Source organism: Vulpes lagopus, chromosome X (genome assembly GCF_018345385.1).
Source record: "Vulpes lagopus strain Blue_001 chromosome X, ASM1834538v1, whole genome shotgun sequence".
Classification (NCBI taxonomy): domain Eukaryota; kingdom Metazoa; phylum Chordata; class Mammalia; order Carnivora; family Canidae; genus Vulpes; species Vulpes lagopus.
Window position 1 is genome coordinate 21,264,294 of NC_054848.1, and position 7,122 is coordinate 21,271,415.

Below are 7,122 nucleotides of genomic sequence, written 5' to 3' on the forward strand. Positions count from 1 at the left end.
TGACTCACTCTGGGCATTATATTGGACTACAATTCTAGGCCTGCGCTCCTAATTTTTTCTTACTATTCTGCATGCTCTTTCTCTTTATCAGCCATCCAGATACACAGCCACTACATGATTAGAAACTGGATCCCTGAGTCATCGCTTGAAGGAGAGCCTCCTGACCTGGAACATCTCCATTGGACTTTACATGAACGAGAAATTAACATTGACTTGGTAAGTTACTGAGATTTGGGAGTTATTTCCTGAAGCATCTGGTGTTCTTTGATGTAGGTAATATATCACAGTAGGTAGTATAATGCTGACATTTGATAATATTAGATACAATTAAAAATTTAACATAATCTTATTTGCATCTTGTTTCATCTTACCCCATGGTTTCAGACTTGACTGTCTTATAAGAATGATGTAGAGTTTGTTTACTTGTTTGTGCCTTTACTGTAATTATCATTGTATAATTCAACACTGAACGCAATTTATTACTCATTGTTAAGTTTTCAATAGCTGCTTTAAAAATGAAGTAAGTTTATTGTGTATCTTAGGAATAGATTTTTAAGCTTATATAAAATTAATATTTCAAGTAAATTTACTCCATTTGAGAATTTGAGTTTTTGCCATACATACTTTTTTTTAGAGATTATCTTACAACCTGATGTATTTGTGTGTATTTTTTTAGTTTAAATACATTCTTATTTTAGACAATCTACAGGACATGGTTGGGTTTTTTTTTCCTTAAAAAACAATGCCTCCACAAATCAAATGAGATACCATCTTACACCATTGAGAAAGGCTAAAATTAGCAAGACAGGAAACAACAAATGTTGGAGAGGATATGGAAAAAGGGGAACCCTCTTGCACTGTTGGTGGCAATGCAAATTGATGCGCCACTCTGGAAAACAGTGTGGAGGTTCCTTAAGAAGTTAAAAATAGAGCTACCCTATGACCCAGCAATTGCACTACTGGGTATTTACCCCAAAGATACTGATGTAGTGAAATGCCAGGACACCTGCACCCCAACGTTCATAGCAGCAATGTCCACAATAGCCAAACTGTGGAAGGAGCCATGATGTCCTTCAACAGATGAATGGATAAAGAAGATGTGGTATATATGTACAATGGAATATTAGTCAGCCATCAGAAAGGACAAATACCCACCATTTGCTTCAACGTGGAGGGAACTGGAGGGTATTATGCTGAGTGAAATAAGTCAATTGGAGAAAGACAATTATCATATGGTTTCGCTCATATGTGAAATATAAGAAATATTGAAAAGGATTATAAGGGAAAGGAGGGAAACTGAGTGGGGAAAAATTAGAGAGGGAGACAAACCATGAGAGACTCCTAAGTCTGGGAAATAAACAAAGGGTTGCAGAAGGGGAGGTGGGTGGGGGTATGGGGTGACTGGGTGATGGGCATTAGGGAGGGCACAAGATGAGGTGAGCACTGGGTGTTCTACTCTATGTTGGCAAATTGAATTTAAATTAAAATTTTTTTTAAATTACCACAATACAGAATAGATAGAAATTGAAAAAAACAAAAAACAAAACAGAAAACAGTGCCTCCACTCCAAATAAATCAAGGTCAAAATAAATGAAGAGCTCAAGATGACCTCAGTCCCATTCATCAAAATCCTGGTGTTATGTGGCTGAAGAACAGCAGCCAGTTATGACAACAGGTGATACATCCAAAGTAATAGCCAAATTTGTTAACATTTTTCCATTTCTAAACCATCCTTAAAAGAAATCCTATAGAAGGTCACACCATCCTCACAGTAGTCTAGCAGAGCAGCCTTCCCATCTGGGTTCGTGTTTTCATCAATAAAGAACTGGTAGTTTTTGCAATTAGTGAGAATGTGCTTGATTTGTTCTGTAGCCCGGGTCATAAAGGGTTTTACTCTTTCTGGCCTCTGTTCTTCAAGTTTGCCTTTGATTGATTTTATGTAACTTTTGACATACTTTCTGGTAGGCTTCTGTTGTGCAGCTGGTTTCTACAGGTGATTGTTCAGGACAGTATCTATACCACTGCTGACTGTGCTTTCTGTACCTTCACCCTCAGCGCCTTCTGTGGGGGCATTTCCCCCAGTAAGTGAGGCATCGGTGTTACCCTCTGTTCTCCTGACCATCCTCTCCCCCACCTCCAGGCACAGGCCCTATGTAATCTCCCAGATCTTGTAGATGTTTGACAATACCTCATCCTAGCTGATGAGGTCCTGGGAGATGATTGTGATGGTGATTGGAGAAAAAGGATAGTGGTGCTAGCTTAGCAGGAGCCAGGAGCTCTGAGCAAATGTGGTGCAGCCAGAGTGGCACTCGAGGTGTAGGGAGGGGTGGGCAGAAAAAAGCTACAACCTGATATATTTGATTAACTCTCACCTCTTGAATTGTCTATAGTATGGAATTTCACTCTCCTATAATTTAGAGAGTTAAAGGTGATAAAATATTTTAACATACCCAGTATTTACCAAGCTGTACTTAATTTAATTTGCATTCAGCATGTTGTAAAATATAAATAGAGCAAAATTTATAACATAAAATATACTGAGTATAGTGATGGATACCAAGGAAATGGTAATGACCAACTCAGTAATAATGGATGATGATGATAATACCTGTATTAGGACAGACAGGTCTTCTAGGGCAATGTCGTAACTGCTCAGTCTCAGTGGCAATGCACTGTTTTATTTCTTACTGAAAGTACACGTCTCAAGTAGGACAAGGAAGAACCCAGTGCCACGTGGTTACTAAGAGACTCAGGCTTGGAAAGAGGCAGATCTTGTCATAATGCTGACTCAACATGGTCTTCCAGGGTTGCCCCAGCAGAGGAAGAGAGAGATGGGAGGCTGGACAGGGGGTTTTCATTCTCTCTCACTAAGTTACTCCTGTCATTTCAGTTTATATTCGACTGGCTGGAGCTCTTCCTCTAGCCTTGCACATCTCAAGATGGCTGCAAAGTCAGTGTTCCATGAGTCAAAGGAGAGGGGAACCAATTATGAGTGGGCACTAATAATGTGTCCGAAATAGCTACCGTTTCCTGAAAGGTGTACTGTGTACACTATCACATCGAACTTTCAGAGCTACCTTATGTGCTTCCTACTTTTAATATTGTCATTTTACCGATGAGGAAACTGAATCCTAAAGATGTTAAATACTCACCTTAAGTTTGAGTTTATTTATTTCTTTTTTAAAGATTTTATTTATTTATTCATGATAGACACACAGAGAGAGAGGCAGAGACACAGGCAGAGGGAAGAGCAGGCCCCATGCAGGGAGTGTCTGACATGGGACTCGATCCTGGGTCTCCGGGATCACGCCCTGGGCAGAAGGCAGGCGCTTAAACCGCTGAGCCACTCAGGCTGCCCTTAAGTTTGAGTTTAATAAGTGGAAGTTCCAGAACTTAAAACCGTGTCTATATTAGTAGAAGGACCGTACTCATATTTGCTACAGTATTTCACCTCCTCACAGTAAATACTTACCAGTTATGGTAATATCATCCTGACTGGAACATTTCCCAATTACCAGGATCATTTAAGGAAGATTGAAGTGACCAGACTGACTCCCTCTTTTTACCTCTTTCCAGCCCTCATGGTTGGGTCCTGGACCGGAGACCTCAGGTGGAAGCCTTCCTTACGCTGACTATGAGACTAACCCTTGTGTCTGGCCAGAGCAGTTCAAAAGAAGACACATCACCAACAAGGTCAGTCCTGTGCCAACTCTGCCCTTCTAAGAATTATTCTTTTGTTCAGGTGTCGAAACCCTGAGCTTCTATTGTAAGTCTGACACAATATGGTAGAAACAGTATGGGCTTTGCTCACTGTCCAACCTGGGCTTAATTCCAGGTTCCAACACTTACTAGCTGTGTGACCTTAGGAAAATTACTTTCCAGAGATTCTGCATTTTTCATTTGTAAAATGAAAGCAATAATGATAAGTATTATTGTTAAAACTGACATTTCTTGGGCACTTAGATTGCTGCCAGTGGGCTAAGTGCTTTAGCATAAATTATCTTGTTTAATCCCTCATTATCCCCCTGAAGTAGGTACTATTATTCTGCATATATTATACATGAGAAATTATGTAATTTTCCCACACTTAACCAGCTAATAACTGACTGAAGATTCAAACCTGGAATTCACTAACTCCAGAACTACAGTCACTGTTTTTAGAAAGTATTTATTTTTGTTAACATTAAAAGAAATTATGTCTATGTTCACTTATTTTTCCCATAATTTTTCCAGTAATTTGATGTTTACTTGTTCAGTTATACACAAGTCATAAACTTAAAACCCTGTCTAGTGTCCCACTCTAGCATCTTGCCTAGTTCCCATGAACATAGTCCATGGGTACCTCCATCACTGGTAACACAGACCTTTTTGATTCTTTTTTTCATTGGTTGAAATGTCCAGATATTTCCTGCCTTTGAACATCTCCCTTTCTGAACTTCACTTGCCTGATTATTATAAGCTCCATTGTCTCAGTGTTTTTTTTCTGTTATTAAACCTACCTATCCAAAGAAACAGTTACTAAATGCCAGCTAAGAAAGATACTTGTGAATAGGGCCTACATCCTACTCTCGGTCAGCCTGCACACTAGTACAGGGGACGAGATGGATGTGGAAATAAGTATAATGCACAGGAGGAAGTAAATTAGGCCTGGAGGCAGGCATAAACATTTGCACAGTGCTCAGAGAAAGGAGAGCAGGAGTCAGCTGACGTCTCCGAGTTTCTAAGATAGGCCAAATACTGTCAGGTCTCATTTACATTTCTCATGACCCGGTGAAGAAGGCATTATGACGATTTCTTTTCCCAAATAAGAAAACCTGGCTACACAATTATGAAGTAATTTGCTGGAGAATGTTGCGCGGCTTGGACACAGTGGTCTGCTGGTCTGAAAAGATCCCTTCTGTTCAGTGGACACGTCTCATCTCCGCGTCCTAGTCCTCTTCCATTCTGACATAGCTCTTCTAGACTTGCCAAGGAATTCCACCTCTCAATCATTAAGCCTCCTTTTGGATCTTCCTGTACTGATTTCTAATTGGAAAAGAGAGGGAAAAGGCAGTCGAGTGGGGATCACCAAGTTCTTTAGACAGACATGCATCCCTAAGCTTTCTGAACTCCCATTGATACTGAGTATTGCTCAGGACTGGCCCAAGGTAAAACTGCTAAGTAGGGGAAGTCTCCCTAAAGTGGCTCTGATACCTGAATTGGCACCTTTCCTCCCACTGTAAGTGTGTCACAGTGTTTCATTCGTCCCATCTGCATTCCAGGACTCCCATGCCAGCCTGACATAAGGAGAACTTCTTCCTAAATGAGGTTGGCTTCCTGCCCCCATCAGTCACAAGTATGTGATTACCTCCCGACAGTGTTAAGGCAGGCTCGCTGAGTATTGGCTCTTAGGGGTTGAGTAGGAAATGGAGGCCTCTTGTCATGGGTTAGCAAGTATCATTTCTGAGCTTTAATGACTGATGATCTGTTCTTTACTCTGTTTGCTTCTCATGGTCTAATTACTATCTTTTTTATGTGTGCTTTTTTTGTATGTGTTTTATATGAATCTTGGACACATTTTGTTCTTCCCCTTAAAGTACTGCACATCTGCAAGTTTTGATCTTTTTTTTTTTTGGACTTGGGGTGCCTACCTTGTTCCATCTTCCTTTTGAATCCAACTGTAGAGGCCATCAGTTTTAAGATGTTGGTGTCAATGGGTCATCTTCATTTTTTGACAAACCAATCTCTAGGAACATTGGTGCTTCCTAAAAGTAATCATTTCAGATCTTGGGTGTTGAAGCTCTTTCTTACTGTTTTTCAAAGTTCTATGTGGCAGTATTGATTAAGTTAGAAGTATTTTGAGTATATAGACATATGTATGGATAGGAACACTACAGGAATTTGTGGTGAACTTTGTTGTCACTCTGCATGGGATCAGATCCTGGCCCTAGTATTTGATAGTGCCTGGTCTTAGGAAAGTTACTTACCTGCACTATTGTCTGTTTTCCTTACTCAGTGAACAAGAATATCAACACAATGGTAGTAGTATTTATCTTAGAGCTTTCCTTCCTTTCAGGGGTTAAGGATTAAATGAAATTATGGATATAAATCCCTTGATTTAGAATGTGGCATATGTAAGCACTCAGATTTTGGGTATAAAGGAATAGGCACTTTTCTTTAAAATATTGTTCAATTAGGCTTCAGTAGGAATTGTACTTAAAACTCTCAGATGTCAATTTTATTTTTAAGTAACATTTGGAGAGGTAACTTCAGGTAACTTCAGGGGAAAGAGACAGGGAGCTTAGCTTAGATACCAAGATACTTCTGAGGGTTCTTTGGAAGGATTACTCGGTTGGCACAATGCAGTGGTTTATCTAAAAGCACAGAGATGTTTCAAAATATTTGTAGTTTAGTTTAAATTAAAAAGTAAGATATTACCATCTCCTCTCTTTTGAAATTTCAAAAGCTTAAGGAAATTTCAACGTAGAGAAGAGGAGTAGAGAGGAATAAGAGAACAAAGTGAGGTTCAAAGAGCTGTTGTTTTTACTTGAGATTTAAATAGTGGTAGAAAACAGAACCACTTTTTCTATAAGCAAGAAACTGGGATAAGAATGATGAGGTCATTGCACATTTAAAGTGGTAAGAGTATTTAAAAATATTCAATTGTCTATCAGAAAAGAAAGTGGGGTTGTTTTTTTTAAGGATCTCACTGTGAAAACAGATACATTTCTATGTATGAAGAGATTGTGCCAAATATTTGGATTTAAACTTAAAAAAACACTGAATGTGGATGTACACAGAGAATTAAAGGTGATGAATTTAAGTTTATTTTTTCTGGTGATGTGTGTCTGCTAGAACTTGAACCAGAAGTGCTTTCATTTAGATGTTTGTATGATAAAGACCCATAAAACTGTAAAACTTTGCTATAGCTGTCAGAGATCACAGTTGAATGCAATTCAAATTATGAGCTCATTGAAAGCACCTTAAAATGTCAGTAAACTCATTTCTTGAGCTGTTGGCTATCTTTTGGTGAAGATAGCAATAGGCTCCCAATCTTATGGTGTATGCTTCTCAGTTCAATTACTATGATGTGGTCAGAAATATTGCCTGTACTTTGGTGATGAGGTATTTTTGAAATGAGAA

General features: G+C 39.0%; 1 pseudogene; it reads right to left on the reverse strand.

Moving 5' to 3' along the window:
- Nucleotides 1-1,705: 1,705 nt before the first annotated feature.
- Nucleotides 1,706-2,215, reverse strand: LOC121483536 (annotated as a pseudogene).
- Between the last annotated feature and the right edge of the window lie 4,907 nt (nt 2,216-7,122).